This window comes from Hyaena hyaena, unplaced genomic scaffold (assembly GCF_003009895.1).
Source record: "Hyaena hyaena isolate Hyena2069 unplaced genomic scaffold, ASM300989v1 scaffold_490, whole genome shotgun sequence".
In the NCBI taxonomy this organism is placed as follows: domain Eukaryota; kingdom Metazoa; phylum Chordata; class Mammalia; order Carnivora; family Hyaenidae; genus Hyaena; species Hyaena hyaena.
The window spans coordinates 102,098-120,040 of record NW_024081123.1 but is presented as its reverse complement, the minus strand read 5'-3'; positions in this window follow the sequence as shown (position 1 = coordinate 120,040).

Below are 17,943 nucleotides of genomic sequence, written 5' to 3'. Positions count from 1 at the left end.
GGGTGTTATGCTGAGCGAAATAAGTCAGGCAGAGAAGGACAAATATCATATGTTTGCACGTATAGGAGGATTAGGAGGAACTTAACTGAGGAACAAGGGGTAGAAGAAGGGGGGAAATGGTGGGGGAAAGGGAGAGAGGCAAACCATGAGAGACTCTTGAATGCTGACAAAAACTGAGGACTGATGGATGTTGGGGGGAGGGGTGATGGGCATGGAAGGGGCACTCGTGGGGATGAGCACTGGGTGTTATGTGGAAACTAATTTGACAATAAACTATTTGTAAAAAAAAAAAAAGAAAAAAGATAATTTCATAGCTCTGCTATGGATGTGGTATTCAGATGTATAGGGTCTAAGATCTAAGCATTTGTACTGTAGGATTTATTTTAGAATTTTTCTGATTATTTACTAAAAATCTTTAAAAAATATTTAAAACCTACAATTTCCTAAAAGAAATGTGTAATATAGTGAGTGGGAAAGTAATATAATAATTTTATATAGGATTACAGAGAAGGCTTAGTCACTTTATTTTATTATTTTTTAAATCATTTTTTAAGCTTATTTGTTTTGAGAGAGAGAGACAGAAAGAGTAAGTGGGGGAGAGGCAGAGAGAGAGGGAGAGTTAGAATCCCAACCAAGCTGTGTGCTGTCAGTGTGGAGCCCAACATGGAACTTGAACCCTCAAACCCTGAAATCATGACCTGAGCCAAGACCAACAGCCAGTGGCTGAACCGACTGAGCCACCCAAGTGGCACAGAACTGATACAGTCACTTTAGATAAATACTGAAAAGGACTGAGATGTTACTAGTTGTGTGTGTGTGTGTGTGTGTGTGTGTGTGTGTGTTTAATGTTTATTTTTCACAGAGAGTGAGAGCACAACTGGGGGAGGGGCAGAAAGAAGGAGACAGAGGATCTGAAAGGGGCTCAGTGCTGAGAGTGGAGAGCCCCATGCATAGCTGGAACTCACCAACTGTGTGATCCTGACCTGAAGATGTTTAACCAACTGAGCCACCCAGGCTCCCGGACTAGTTCTGTTCTTAAGTGTTTATCATGGCACCATGCCACCCAGGCTATCCCTCACTTTTACAGCACCTAATGCAAAACTGTATGCACACAATAGAACCAAACAATAGCACATAGTGACCAACTCTCAATACAGACTGTTTCTTGATGGTGAAGCTTTATGGCGCTTAAACACCTGGATGAACTGGAAATTCATAACTGGATAATAAAGTGAAATTAAGTACTGCAAACAATCATTGTGTTTGGGTACTTAACCATGAATTAAACACAAATACTCATGAGTTTATATAAAATTTAATAAGCAATTTTGATTTTTATATGATCTTGTTTTCATATTGGGAAAAGCTGTAGTGAATAATAGAGAATTTGTGAGAAAGTGATAAAAGAAACCTGTCAGAGATTCAAAAGCTATCATAGCTTCCCGACTTGGAGAACATGAATTTCTCTTATTCTTAGACTCATTGTGGAACAGAAGCCATTAAAGTGTCCCTTCCTTAAAGTTTTGTTTTCAAATGAAGATTTGACATTTACATATAGGTTACTGTTATTAAGATGGTATTTTCATTTATATTCTTTTCTTGCAAAAAATAACATTATATATGCATTTCAATTTTGCCAGATATACAGCATTTATTTAGACTTATGTTTTTTCCCATTGGTCTCAGAGCTCATGATTTTAAAAAATACATACAGAATATCCTCCCATTGAGAGCTTAGTTTTTCTTCATTTTTTTCTTTGATAATAATATACCTTCAAGTATTTAAAAAATAGTATATTTTTACAGCTCTGTTCTTGTTGTTTCACACTTGACAAATGGCTTAATATGAAATATGAAGATCCTAAACTTTTCTCCCTTTGTGAAAAATAAACTTTATATTTTGAGACTGTTACAGATTTGCAAGAAGTTTTGAAAAATAAGACAGGAAGATACTTCGTATCATTTACCCAGTTCCCCTCAATGGTAATGTCTTATAAAACTATAGTATAACATCACACCAAGGATGTTGACACTGATACAGTCAAGGTACAGAATATTTACATTGCCGCAAGGGTCCCTCATGTTGTCCTTTTACAGCAATATATCCCTCCCTTCTGCACCCACACTCCCCTTAAACCCTGGAAATGACTCATGTGTTCTCCGTTTCTATCATTCTGCTATTTCAAGAGGGTTATACAAATGGAATAATATAGTAGGTAACCTTTTGGAGTTGTCTTTTTCTCCCTCTGCAAAACTCTCTGGAGATTCCTCAAGGATGTTGTGTGTATCAGTAAGTTGTTCCTTTTTATTGTTGGATAGTTTTCCTTGGGGTGGATGCACTGCAGTTTAACCATTCACCTGTTGAAGGATACCCGTGTTGTTTCTAGTTTTAAGCTATTACGAATAAGCTTCTATGAACATTCCTGTATAGGTTTTTGTATGAGCGTATAATGGAAAGGCCAAAAACGCAGTTGCTGGGTCTTACGGTAATTGCATGTTTAGTTTTATAAAAACTTGCTGGACAATTTTACAGAGAGATGTATCATTTTACTTCCCCCCAGTGATGTACGAGTGATCCAGTTTCTCTGCATCCTTACCAGCTTTTTGTGTTACCAGTTTTTGTGTTGCCACTATTTTCCATTTTAGCTTTTTGGTGATAAGTAGTGATATCATGATTTCAATTTTGCACTTTCCTAAAGTCTCACCATGTTGAACATTTTCCCCCAGTTGTTCTAGAACCATTTGGTGAGGAAACTGTCTTTGCTTCATTGTAATGCCTTTGCTCCTTTGTCAAAAGTCATTTAACTTATATTTATGGGGGTCTATGTCTGGGCTCTATGTTTTGTTTATCGGTCTGTCTATTCTTCTACCAATACAACACTGTCTGAATTATTGTGGGTTTATAATAATTCTTGACGTCAATTAGCATCAGTAGTCCAACTTTGTTCTTCTGCAATATTGTATTGGCTATTCTAGGTTCTTAGCCTCACTGTATAAACTTTAGATTCAGTTTCTCCACATCCACAAAATCACTTGCTGGGATTTTGATTGAGATTGCAGTGGACCTATAGATCACATTGGGAAGAACTGATACCTTGACAATAGCCTGTCTTCCAATTGATGAAAATTGGAATATCTTATTTTGTTCTTTGATTTTTGTTCATAAGAGTTTTGTAGGTTTCCTCATATAGATCTTACACATATTTGTTAGAGTTATAACTAAGTATTTCATTTCATAGGATACTAATGTAAAGAGTACTGTGTTTTTAATTTCCAATTCCACTTGTTCATTGTTAGTATATAGGAAAGCATTTGACTTTGTATATTCTCCTTGTATTCTGAAAGCTTGCTGTAATCCCTTTTAGTTCTAAGAGTATTTTTGTTAATTCCTTTGGATTTTCTACATAGATGATGGTGTCATCTGTGAGAAAACAGAGTTTTACTTTATCCTTCCCAATCTGTATGCCTTTGTATTTCATTTTCTTGCCTTATTGAATTAACAGGGGCTTCCAGTAGAATGCTGAAATTGGTTGAGAGTGGACACTTTTGTATAATTTTAATATCTATGTTTGTACTGTGTTGGGTTTAGTTAACCTTTCAATTCATTATAAGTAGCTCTTTGAAGCCTCCTTGCATGTTTGATAATTTTTTTACTGGATGCCAGACATTGCAAGTTTTACCTTGTTGGGGGATTCGTAGTTGTGTATGTCTATAAGTATTTATGAGCTTTGTTCTGGGAAACAACTATGTGTCTTAGAAACTTTTTATATTCAGGTCTTGTTTTTAAGATCTGTTATGCACATCCAGAGGGGTGATTGGTATGGTGCTAATTTTTCCCCTTTACTGAGGCAAGACCCTTCTGGATATTATGCCCAATTCTGTATAATGTAGAAAGGTTTCCAATCTGGCTTTTGGTGACAGAGCATGACTTCTAGCCTTGTGTAATTTCTAAATACCATTCTCTCTAATTCCTTCAGATGGTTCTTTTCCTGGCTGTAGTTAATTTCCTTACATGAATACACGAATTTTTACTCTGCTGAATCCTGAGGTCGACCCTCTGCATATGTCTAGAATCTTGCTCTGTACACTTTCCACTTCTCTAGTATTCTACCTTGAAAACTCTAACCATTTTAGTTTCATTGGCTTTGCCTGTATTCTGCCTCCTAGACCACTACCTGAAAACTCTGTTAGTGCTTTAAAGCTGAAACAATTATAAGAATAACTTTATTTGCTTTCTATATCTTAGAAATTACATGTTTTTGTTGTCTAATGTCCAATATCCTGGAAAGTATTGATTTTGTACTTTAATTGACTTTTCAGTAGTTTAGATAAGAGGGTAAATCTAATCTTTGTTCATCTTGCCTGAACTGAAAGTCTCTTCTCTTTGCTTTTTTTAAAATGATATTTGATACATAAAAAGAATATATGTAATTTATATGCAAATTATAAAAAAATAATGTAAGTAACATCAGTAAATCCACCATGTGACCCATGAAATATAATATAATGAATGACTTACAGCTCCCTATGTATACTTCCCTTATGCCTTCCAACCTGTAAACACTATCATTCCTATAGTGTCAACAATTGTCTTAGTTTTATGTCTGTTATTCCTCTGATATCTAAAAATAGCTTTATCCATTGCATATATGCTTAATCCATATAATATCCATTGGTATTATTGGGTATTTTTTGAGCTATACAAAAATGAATATTCTTTCTATTACTTAATATCAAGTTTCTAAGTTTCAGCCACATTTTTTAGTTGTGAATCATTTATTTTTATAGCTTATTAATATTCTATTTTATTGCTATACTAAGATTCATTTAGCCATTCTCTTGACAGCATACATTTGTGAGCTTTCAGTTTTATGTTATTTAGAACATTGACTTTTATGAACATTTTTGTCTAACACTTCTCAATTTTTTTGTAAGTAATTTGGTTGTTGTGTCTTTGTGGCAGCTGTCTGACTGATGGTAAGACCTTACTGTTGTCATTAACATGTTACAACAATGTGTAAAAATAAACCTCACACATAATTTTTTGCTGTACATATGTTAAATTTTTAGAATTATCAGATACAGTTCTCTTTTCTCTGGGAAATATCTTTTTAACAATATTATTGAATATTTCTTCTGTATATTCTGAATATTGTGTGAGTCAATTTTTTTAAGTTTATTTATTATTTTGAGAAAGAGCTAGAGAGAGTGTGCACAGGGAAGGGACAGAGAGAGAGAGAGGAAGAGAGAGAATACCAAGCAGGCTCCAGGTTCTTAGCAGAGCCTGATTCGGGGCTTGATCTCAAGAACCTATGGGGTCAGGACCTGACCTGAAATCAAGTAACACTTTGAGCCACCCAGGCTCTCCTCTAATTTTTCAATAGGCATTCAGCAGTTGGAGTTCTCTATGCTGATGTTATTTTCTCCTACTTACACGACTTTTTTCTGTTTCCCAAACAATTATTGTAATACTATGTATTGTAACTGATGGCCTTCCTTTTCACATTATCATCAACGAACTTTAATTTAAAAATTTTTATTCTTTATTTATTTTTGAGAGGGGAGGAGAGGAGAGAGAGAGAGAGAGAGAGAGAGAGAGAGAGAGAGAGAGAGAGAGATGGGCAGAAAGAGGGGACACAGAATCTGAAGCAGGCTCCAGGCTCTGAGCTGTTTGTCGGGCCTGAACTCACAGACTGTGAGATCATGACCTGAGTCAAAACTGGATGCTCAACCAACTGAGCCACCCAGTCACCACTCAACAAACTTTTTTTAGAGGCTGAATGTTGGGAGCCATTCTGAGCCCACTAGTCAAGAAAACTCCTGGTGAGGTTAAAGCAAGTTTGCACGGTCTCTTGCCAATCAGAGGACGACCGATATCCACCCCCACTCAATTATTTCTGCTTGAGCACTGACCCCTAGGGTACCTTGTTGATCAATTTCTGGAGTGACTTGTCCCCTTATTCTTGCCCTGTTATGATGATTGCACCTTGTGTAGGAACTTATTGTGGGATCTTCTTCTTTTGATTATGGGAACAGACATCGTGTCTCCGGCAGATCCTGTTTCCCTCCATACTTTCCCCTGAGCTATGAACAGGCTAATGACCCCTAGTCATAAAAGATTGACGTTTACATGTACAATTCTGTTTCTACCGTTGCATTAGTCCAGGATGTTCATACGGCTCAACATGTAAATCAACTAACCAAAAATGTCTTTCATGCCCTAGCTATTCAAGAAATCATAAAAGTAGACACAAAGGTAAATGCACTCGTAGAGGCTATTCTACGTATTGGGAAATAAGCTAAACTCTTTAAAGGTATGGTTGGCTCTCTGGTGCAATAACGCATATAACTGGAAAATCAAGTCTTGCCGGAGACAAAGAGCCTAACTTAGAGAGAAGGAACAGATAAGGGCAGAAGATAAGTTAGTACATACACCTATGTGTGTTTAGCAGCCCCTTCCCTAAGGCCTACTTTCCACAAACACCTTCCCTTACCCTGGCAGCTGTGATGAGGATGGATAAGAGTATCTACAGACCTATGACTTAATCTTAGTGTTATTATAATGTGAACACCTTGTTATTTTCTTAGTTACTCAACCTCACTATAATTGGGGCTGTTCTGCAAGAAGACTTCTGTTAAACCTGTTTCTGTACATTTTCCAAAAACATCACAAAGAGCTATCCATTGTAAAAATTCCATTTTCTGATGCCATGCTAACTTTTGACCTATAAATAAAGACACCAAAACCGACAGGACAGAGATGCCTGCCTGGTGTGATCACCAGGTTCTCGGGGCTCTCTCATTCTCTTTCGCCGACACCGTCCATCCTTCAGGGACCCCTGGACCTGTCAGAGCTGGCGCGGCCTCCGACAGCTGAAACTCTTACAAATCAATATATGAGTTAGTCAAGTTTAAATCCTTCCTCGGTAATTTTGCCAGTGCTTTCTTTCCAAATTAATCTATAGAATTTATTTTCCATTCCAATAGGATTTTATCAAACTGTCAAATACTGTAAATTTAATCTCAAAGAACAAACACTATGTACACAGTAATATTTACTGAACACTTATATTCAACCTGAAAGAATTCAAAACAGCATGGATATCTACTTAAAAAGAGTATTTAAATAAAATATGGTAATCAGTGTTTTAGGTATAATTTTTTTGGGTTTGGGGACAGTGTTTTAGGTATTATTTTTGGGGGTTTGGGGGGTTTTGGAATGAAACAACCATCTTTCACCAGAGACTTTATGCAAACTGTTCAGTTTCCTTAGAGATACAGAGATATCTTAAGAGAATGATATTTCTGTTGACTGCTGTTTTGGGATGTTGGAGAGATAACAGGAATTAAGTAGCATTGTTTTCCCTTGAGATTAAGATGTTAACTTCCCTGAATCTCACACTTGCTTACTGTTCTTTGGTAACTACAAGCTTAGAAAATTTCCAAGACCCAACCAGGAAGAATATCTGTTATATGATTTGTAGCTGTCTATAGTGTATGTTCTAAATTTCAGATCTTCATCTTCACTTTATTTCCTAATGCAATTGATCTGTGTTCTCTAAAAGCACTTCACAACCTTTATTCCACCAATCTCTTTCCCTCTGTTATTTTTAGCATTCTTATGATTTATTCCTTTATGTAACTTTTCAGTTTCATTTCAATAAGATTTTGGTAGGGTTAGTAAATAATGCATGTGCTTAGTCCACTACCTTAAACCAAAAGTATAAATTTATTTTTATAAGTAGAAAAATAATTCTGCATTTTGAAGAAAAGAAAAGTATGTAAGCCTGAAGCTAGTAAATATTAAAGTCATTTCCACTTTAGGAAAAAATATTGTTTCACTAAAAGGTTCTGACTCAATTTTTTTAATTTATTTATTATTTCTAGGAGAGAGAGAAAGAGACAACGTGAGCAGGGGAGGGTCAGAGAGAGAGGGAGCCACAGACTCTGAAATAGGCTCCAGGCTCTGAGCTGGCAGTCAGCACAGAGCCCGACGCGGGGCTCGAACCCACGAACCATGAGATCATGACCTAAGCAAAAGTCGGACGCTTAACCGACTAAGCCACCCAGGCGCCCCGGTTCTGACTCAATTTTTAAAAAGTGCTATATATTATAGGATTTAATATTTCAAATAAACTCAGGAAGGTAATGTAAACAACTGAAACTGTAAGATATATGGGCAATGGTGGACTCTGAGACATTCAAATTCATACACACTCTAGACCAAACATGCCTCCTTTCTGGATTCTGCATGCAAGTACCAGGCAATCCTTGGTGTTCACAGAGGCATGGCCAAATCTAATTCAGGGGATGTTAGAATATTAGGGTGAGGCCAGGCCATGGCCATGGTGAGGGCCAGTTCCAGGCATGGGAAGGAGCACATAAAGCACCTTCTTTATGCATCCCATAGTCCTGCTTCTACATTGTTTCTTCTGCTATTTTTCATCATAATCATTACAAAATGTCATATCAATGTGTAATGATAAAATTCTGTTAAAATATTACTTTTCCCAGAGGATGTGTTCCTACCCCCCCACTGATATGACACTGGTGGGTATAATAGAAGTAGAGTTAGAAAGATTAAACAGGGAAAGAATACTTTAGTGGAGAGCAGCTACAGGGGAGAGAGGTAGAACCCAAGCCCACTGATACAGAAAGCGTGAAGAAGTTTTAGACACTGGTATAAGCTCTTGTACTATCGCTATACTGTACTGTATATGATCATGCTTTCTGTGGTTGCTAGTTGTTGCTTACAGAATTGCTAGTTGTCACTTATCCCTCAGGGACTGAGAGAGAAGGGTACTGTCTTTCTTGATGGTTACATTTCAAAGGAATGGCTTTCAGATCCTTGAGAAAGATATTCCTAGGTTGTAAAACTGGCAAGAAGCTGGAAAAATATTTACATCCCGAAGTGGTAGAGAAAGAACATATAATTACAATTACTTCCTAAAGTAAACGCTCTAAGCAAAAGGAAGTCAGTGGTCTAGAGTCAGGAAGAAACCTGTCTACAGTCTAGTCAAGGTGAAGGTCATGTTAAGGCCATTTTGGTAAGTGGGAGAATGTGGGTATATTTAAATTAATTATATATTTTTTCAGTCATATTTCAGATATTTTAATTGAGCACAAATCATACTTTTCTTATAAAAGTTACTAAAATTTTAACTAACCCTATAAAATATGTATCAGTGATAAAGGTCATCATTATCACCACACTGTATACAGTGAAGTATAATAGAATACTCTGGAGAATATTTAGAAAAGCCCCATAAAAATTTTATTATTTCTTGATATTTTCACAAAATATTAGCACCTCTGGAATGTTCAACCAGCTAACAGAGAGATGTACTGGTTGAATTCATATATACAGATGACTGGTTTCCAACTAAAACAATAAAATTAGATCAGAACTTTTTTTTTTAATAATTTTTAACGAGAATGTGTTAGTAAGAAACACTTGGGAAAATACTGTGATGCAGAATGCCTGGAATGTATAAATAGATAAATGCATTAGGATACAATTCCGATATCTGTTTAAACACACACAGAGTTACTTCACACCTTTGTTTTGGCTTGGTTTAATCTTTGCTTTTGTTTGATTATGGCTGATGACTATCGTTAGATTTTGAAAGAATTGGATCAGATATGTTGGACTGTTAGCTTTGAGAATAAACTCTGAGGACTGTGTGTTAAATTTGTATCATTTGACTATCAATCCTACTGATGTTTAAAACTTTACATTTAAGTTAAACTTTCTCTCTAGACAACATGATTAAATGCATCTAATTATAAAATAAGAAAGTGCTCTCACACAATAAGGGAAGATACTGTTTAACTCAATTCAGCTCAAACTGACTTCTACATATCTTCAATATTTTTAGTTTTCACTCTTTGCAAACTTCTTAGGACAGAGAAATAAAAGTAAGTTATGGGGGGAAGTCTGGCAGTTGGTGGTGGTGGATGTGCACCTTGCTTGACATATGCCTCTTCTGCCTACATTCTCTCTGATTCTTGTGATCTTGTTCTCTTAGTGCTTCCTCTAAGCGCTAGGTTGTAACCCTCATGTCAATATATTATATTTAAAATTGTATTGATACAGTGTCAATTTAAAAAATGTTTATTTTTCAGAAAGAGAGAGAGACACACAGAGAGAGACAGACAGACAGACAGAGAACAAACAGGGGAGGGGCAGAGAAAAAGGGGAACAGAGAGTCTGAAGCAGGCTCCATGCTGATAGTAGAGGGTCAGTCTCAAACTTGCAAGCCATGAGATCATGACCTAATCTGAAGTCAGATGCTTAATGGACTGAGCCACCCAGGTGTTCCAATATAGTATCAATTTTGAAGTCTTCTCAGAGGAACCTCTCTTGGCCAGCTAGAGTGATGGAGAAGTGGAACAGTCCCTTTTTGTGAATCACAGTACACTTACCTAAGCTTTCCTGCTTTAACATTCCCTTCTTTGGGCTAATTCTTACTTCCTATTTCCAGGATACAAACTCTTTGCAAGATATTTAAGAATAATTTCTGCTGGGGCGCCTGGGTGGCTCAGTTGGTTAAGCGTCTGACTTCAGCCATTGATGAGTTTGATCATGGCGTCATGATCTTGCGATTCCTGAGTTTAAGCCCCGCATCAGACTCTGTGCTGACAACTTGGAGCCTGGAGCCTGCTTCAGATTCTGTGTCTCCCTTTGTCTCTGCTCCTACCCCAGTCACACTCTGTCTGCATGTCTCTCTCTCTCTCAAAAATAAATAAACATTAAAAACATTTTTAAAAAAGAATAATTTCTGCCCCACTATGCATCTTATTTTATGTTTTCTTTGTTGCAGAATTTTGTAGGATCTAGGTAAATGGTAAAGTTTGCATTTACTGTTACTTATTCTTCCAATTGAATTGTCTTTGCTTTTTATTTTTAGTAACCCTTACCTCACCTACTTCTAATCAATTTTATCCTCTTTCTCTAATTGCATTTTAGTCCCTGTCCTGATTGATCTATTATCATAAACTTAATAATTAACTTACTGATGCTCTAATCAAGTGTTAGTGTTTGCCATTATAACTTAAGAATACAATTAGCCCTGTTAAAATGATAAAATAGTTTGCCTTTTCAACATCCAATTCCTGAATATGGCTCATGGCTTTTTATGCCAATGGGTCATGTGCCAAATGTTAGAATTTTCTTTTTTTTTCCTGTTATCTCAAGAACACAAATTCTAAATGCTTTGGGAACAATTTTCTTATAAATTATGAAATAAAAGTTCTATGAAAACATTCTGTTTGTATCAATATTCCTCTGAGTATCTTTACATTTTTTGTCTGTGCTTTAAAAAAAAAAAAACCCTGCATATATCTTTTGCTGTTTCTTATTTTTTCCCTTTGTAACTGGTTCACTAATTGGCCTAAAACATAAAACTGAATCGTATTTTAAATACATTACTGCATTTTTAATAAGCATGTATGTCCTATATTATTTATTTCAATTATAATGGTTCTCTTATCTTTCCAGAAACAAACCAAAATTCAAACAGTGTTAAAGCCCAAATTAGGTTGTGGTTTCATTATGTGGTTCACAGTTTATATACATATATACATATATATATATATATATTTTTTTTCCCTGTGCATCAAGAGATTTAGCCTTTGTCCCTATAGTACTAAAGCTTTTCACTTTGCTCTTGGTTCATTATTGATGATTGGTAAACCTCTACTGTATCTATTTCATGCCAAAAGATAGTTAGAGGTGCCAAAAAGTGACGAATATAGTTAGGAGGTGGGCACTTCAAAGCATTGAGAGTTGTTAAATGTAACACTAACTTATGCACGGGCAGAATTACTGCAAATGGGTTGTTATGGAGTCTGACACCGTGGCAGCATGAATGTGTATTATGGGGATTGCGAAAGAATGAGACTTTATATTCTCAATTCATTTTGGGGAAATATTTGTCATGTGATTTCATAAGCAATTTTCTGTGATAGCAATAAAATTGACTTGGACAGGCATCTCTAAGTGAATTAACATAATTAATATGATTTTATTAACACAGCCAAAATGTTTTCCTCCCAGAAAACTTGAAAGAATCGAAGCCTAGCGGTACTTGGCCACTGGCAAAATGTGACCGCGTCTCCCTCCACATCCCCCACCACATCCCCATCAGAATTGGTCCAGTGAGTTTTCAGAGGCAGAACTCTTCAGGCAGGTGTCTGATGCTGGGAATGTGAGAGATCTCAGTTAACTGAATGTGACAATTAATAACTTTTATTGAGTGCCCAATTTGTTCAGAGCCCTAGGCACTGTGGGTGATCAGAAAGAAACAGAAGGAAACAAATAATCTCTTTCTGCCTCTTTGGGGTCTCTACTGGTGACAAAAATAAAAGGTCCTCTCTTGGGTCCATGCAGCAAGAGAGAGCAGGTGTTAGAGAAGACATCAGCCTGAGTTGTATAACAGAAACACTGAAGTTCAAAGGACAAGAATGGATTGTCAATTGAGTAAATATAGTGAGATTTGTCACAGTTTTGTGGCATTCCATTCTTTTGTGATTTATGAGTTCTGTCCCCATTAAATTTAATTCAACAAACATTTTTAAGATCATGCTGCTATGTATAATATGCCCCATTGGGTCTCATTGTTATCATAAAGGTAAATAGAGTTTTATCTCTATTTTCAAAAATTAACATCCCACTGTCCCTATTTTATCTGTGTGTCTTTCTCTGTCTCTGTTTCTCTTTCTCTACACACATACAATTATGTATCTATGTCACACATGTATGTATATATAAGCACACACATATATAATGCAGATGTTGACAAGAACAATATTTATAATTACAAAAAGATAACAGAGATAGAAGCAAGTACTTTCTGATAAGGGAAATAAATTTATATGGTGAATCTCTGTATTTGTGTTATTGTTTAGAGAAATCTCACATAAATGTTAATTACAGTGAAGCAGATGTAACCATAACTTCATAAGCAATAAATGATCAACAGAATAATGAATCAAAAACTGATCTATTGAAAGCAGAGCAGCACACAAGCATGCAGGTGATGAATGGGCAACGATGGGCTGGGCTGTGCTCAATAGGCAAATAAGAGAAGCTTAAGTAACAGAACAAGTTACTGTTCTGTTACTTACAGAAAAAAAAAAAAGATATTTTTTGCCAGCTTGGCATAATGCAGTGCTGGTGTGTTATATATCATATTTAATGTGATTCTTCTAGCATCTCTATGACCTAAGAATTGTGTTCCTATTTTAGAGATGAAGAAATAGATTCGGAAGATTTGCTTGACTAACAGCACCTATAAGATTATACAGAAAGTAATGAATGAGAAACCAGGAAACTGCTTACAACATCCAGTGGGGAAAAACTTATTTACATAGATTCCTGGAGGAAAAGAAAGAATACAACTGTTTGGTAATACTAATAGGAACAAATTAAACCTATATATAGAGTATAATAAGAGTAATTAAGCACAGATGGATCTAGACCAGTAAGGCTTTGGGGAATAGAATGAAAATAATACAAAAGAAATGTGAATATTATCCATTCTCCTCCTTTGTATTCTATGGAGATAAATTCTGGGATCCTCATGTATAGTACTGTTTCTTCTTCTGTGGGGAAATAGTATTTTTGCATGCTAAATGGTTGGCCTAGTGGTATGGCTGATGACAAAATTATTATGAAAAGAACTGGAAAGAACTAAAGGACCAGTGCTATATTGCAAACAGTGTAAATAAATAAAGAATCTTTCATCTTCTCCAAAACAAGGGGAATAGTATCAGAATTTGCACAGGAAGACAGGCAGGGTGCTACCTTTGAATACTACCGGATGCCATTTTATCTAAGCTTAGTACAGAAACTAGTTCATATGGTATTTCTTTGAGCTCTTCTATGATGCATATGGAACAAAATTGTGTTTCTAGGAGCTATTTTCAGTAGATTACTAGCAAAATAAACTAAATTGCAAAAATGTCAAAATTCCCAGCCTGATTCACTTGAGAAACAGCTCCAGATTCCACTCTTTTGATGTATATCAGTTGCAAAGTTTCAAGGATTTTGTGTGATTTATAAAAGTGGCTAAGCATTCAGAACTCTCAATTATTTATACTGATCTGTTTGAAATAGTCAAAATCTTCAGTTTTTACTATCAGCCCAGCAATTTTAATGACAGCAGACAGGATACTTTCTGAGGTATACATAAACAAAAAAAATCAAAGGGTTTAGTATGTTTCTTTCTTGGCCAAAACCAATTCTTTAAGATATATCGCTGTAATATAAAACAAGTGTCAAAGCAAAGGATATCCTCATTTTCAAGAACTGGTAAGAGAAAAGAGTTTATAGTAATCTGAGCATACTTGGCAGAACTGTATATCTTTACTTAGATCATCTTCAAAGAGTACAATTTTCCTTGACACTCTAAGACTCTTCATGAATTTGGAATTAGAATACAAATTACTTTATTCCCCCCTAGGCTTTAGGAATTCACTATTAGTGAGACTCTCCATGTGCGCTCTGTGAGGTCTTCTGACATAGAACTTTTCTATGCCTTCACATATTGGGAAGAGAGAGTCAGGCAAATAGAAGGTAAGATTTAAAATCACTCCCACATTTATCAGCGTGATCTCTGAGGGATAAGTTAATAACTTATCCCTTATCATCAACAATTTTTCATCTGTTGTCTTCACTGCTCCATCTCATGCTGATAACATTGTTTAGCACTGGGACGCCTGGGTGGCTCAGTCGGTTGAGTGTCCGGCTTCGGCTCAGGTCATGATCTCATGGTTCATGGGTGCAAGCCCCGCCTCGGGCCCTGTGCTGACAGATTCTGTGTCTCCCTCTCCTTCTGACCCTCCCCTGCTCATCCTGGGTCTCTCAGAAATAAATAAAAGCATTTAAAAAAATTAAAAAAATTGCTTAGCACATAGAAGCATTCTGTATATATTTGTTGAATAAATGAAAAAGAATGAATCTGTGTTGATCATATGTAGCTTTTCAAGATGACATCAAGTCAAATAATTAGTGAGGAATTAACTTTGCAGCAGACTTAGAGGGTGAACATATAGATAATAAATCTCTTAAAACAACATAAAATAATGATGAACAATGTCTGTTGGTAAGAAGAATAAAATTGTTTTCTTAATTTTATCAATCATTTTGTTAATATATTTATCTTAAACTTTTATCTTTCAGAAAATCTCTGAACATTGAAACATCTAAGTTTAAAAAATTTTTTGAACTATTTATTTAATTTTTTATTTAAGAAAGGGTGGAGAGAGAGAGAGAGAGAGAGAGAATCCCAAGCAGGCTCCATGCTCAGTGCATAGCCTGATGTGAGGTTCTGTCCCACCACCCTGGGATAGTGATCTGAGCCAAAATCAAGAGTCAGAGGCTCAACTGACTTAGTCTCTCAGGTGCCCCCAAATATCTAAACTTTGTAGTCTTTGCAGAAGGTGAAACTAGACCCAGTGTTGGGAAGACCAAAGAAAGAGGTTTTGACTTTAAAAAGCTAGAAATCTTTATCATTTGGGAAATAAAAGATGAACTCAGAAGGATTCCATATTGGTTGATGTTCCAAGTAATAATTCTAAGATTTCTTCCAGCAAGAGCATTTTCTGATGTTATGATTCTTTCCCTAATATTTTGATCATTATATCTTCTGAAATACTACAGATTTTATTGACTCAAAACTTAATTTAACCAAATGTTTCTTTTTTTAAAAATGTTTTTATTTATTTCTAGGAGAGAGAGAGAGAGAGACAGCGTGAGCGGGGTAGGGTCAGAGAGAGAGGGAGTCACAGACTGAAACAGGCTCCGGGCTCTGAGCTGGCAGTCAGCACAGAGCCCGACGCGGGGCTCGAACCCACGAACCGCGAGATCATGACCTAAGCGAAAGTCAGACGCTTAAAAGACTAAGCCACCCAGGCGCCTCATAACCAAATGTTTCTTAACTGCCCATCTTTACTATAAGCCCTTAAGGGCAGATTTTATGTCCTACACTTTCATGGTATCCCCTGTAGGGCCTAACACAGTATTTTCTACAAAGTATGCCCTAAGTATTCATTATCAAGTATTTGAATATAATACAAGAGAATCCTATTATTTGCAGCAATAGGCTCTAGGTACTTTACTTATATTACCCAATTGAAGCCTGACTACCACCATGTGAGATTAGTACAACTGAGGTCAGAATTTAGGCCTGTCTAAATATATTTCTGCATAATCCATGCAGTTTAAATGATTATCTGTCAGCATTTCTAATCTAGAGTTTTGAATAAGTGTTCTGCTTTTATATGGTAATACAGCCCTCTTAGATTCTGTGGTTTGACCAAGTCATATATAGGAATTTTAATATACATTATTCTCCCTAGGCATTTCTTAGGCATTGATGAAGTAATATCTTTTTCTTACATATTAGATGTTTGGCTGGAGGAAAAATCATGAAGGAGCATACATAAAAACTATGAATTTAGACTCAAAATTGTTATGAATGCCAAGAGTTATCATGACTAAACGTTTTCATCTCTTTCAGTTCCTCGATTTAAATATAGCTATGATTTAGCTTGGCATAAGTGAAGGAAAGTATTGTTTAAAATGTATTATTCATTATCTCATTTTTCCCTGTTAATTGGCAAGCAACATAAAGCAATTTAAATCTTACTTAGTAAGTGCTTCAAGAGCATTCAATGGAAATACATGGTGGTTTCATTTTCCTTTCAGCCCATGTCCAGTTTTCATTACTTGTAGAATACACTAATATTTAATTGTAGTGATTATTATAAAAACAAGTTTGCAGAGAAATAAGGCTAGTCATTTTGTATAGGAGAATTAAAAACCTACTTATCTCTTACCTGGTTAGGTGCCGGTGTAGACTCTTATTTGTCATTTTACCATTTTTCAATGTGACCCTGAGGTTTTACTAGCAGTGTTTAGAAATTCATGCCAGTCTTCATTTTGCAAATGGTCATTTATGTTATTATGCTAATAAGTTGAATAAGTTTAACATTGGCCTAGGAGTGGATTTGAGTAAGCTTCTGGGAAACCTCCACAAATTCACAAAGTTAATGGTTTGACCTCACAATTCTCCAATGTAAAATAAGCTATAATGATTTTTCAGGCTCTTAGCTCCCCTGCATTAAAAAAAAAAAGAGCTCTCATTTACTTCAGATGACTTGACTTTCCTTATAATCTAATTGTAAATGAATAATCCTTTATTTATCTTCTAAAATGATTCTTGCCTATGTTTGGTTGAGACCCTTCTTCACGTCAGAAAAGAAAAAAGTGTCTAGCAGATGTTCTGAAAAAAGACAGGGAATTCTTTGGAATTTATGACAACAGAGGATATTTCAAAGGGGCAGCTCGTATATTTAGGCAAGTACCCAGAGAAGCAATATAATAAATACTTTTAATGCTCATTTATGTGATTTAGCAGAAGGTTGATAGCGGAGGAAGAAATGTGTGTAATACATAAAGAGTTGGCATGTGCCCTTTTAAAAACTAAAAAGGAAGAGTGTAGTTTTAATTTCTTTAACATCACTAAATTCTAAAAGGTTCTTTTTAAACTGAAATATTGCCTATCATATTACACATATAGCTCTGTTCTTAATGAGGGATTACTTATCCATGACTAATACTGGAGTAAACTGGTGCAGGCCTAAGAATGTCTTACTAGTTTTCTGCAGTTGAATTTAATGTAAATAGGGAAAATAGCAGGGTAATTTTTGCATTATTGTGATGTCGGTATCAAGTTGTATTTTTGCTATGCAAATGAAAAATAATTATTATTTATAGCAGAGGCTAATAGCATAGGCTTAAAAAGAAGTTAATCAAATACTTATCTAATGCAGACTGATTTCAATGTGACCAATGATAGTCTTTGTATTTATGAGAAAGATAGAAGCAAAATCTCCTACTTATGGTCTCTGGTTGCAAAAGAATGTCCACGAGACTCT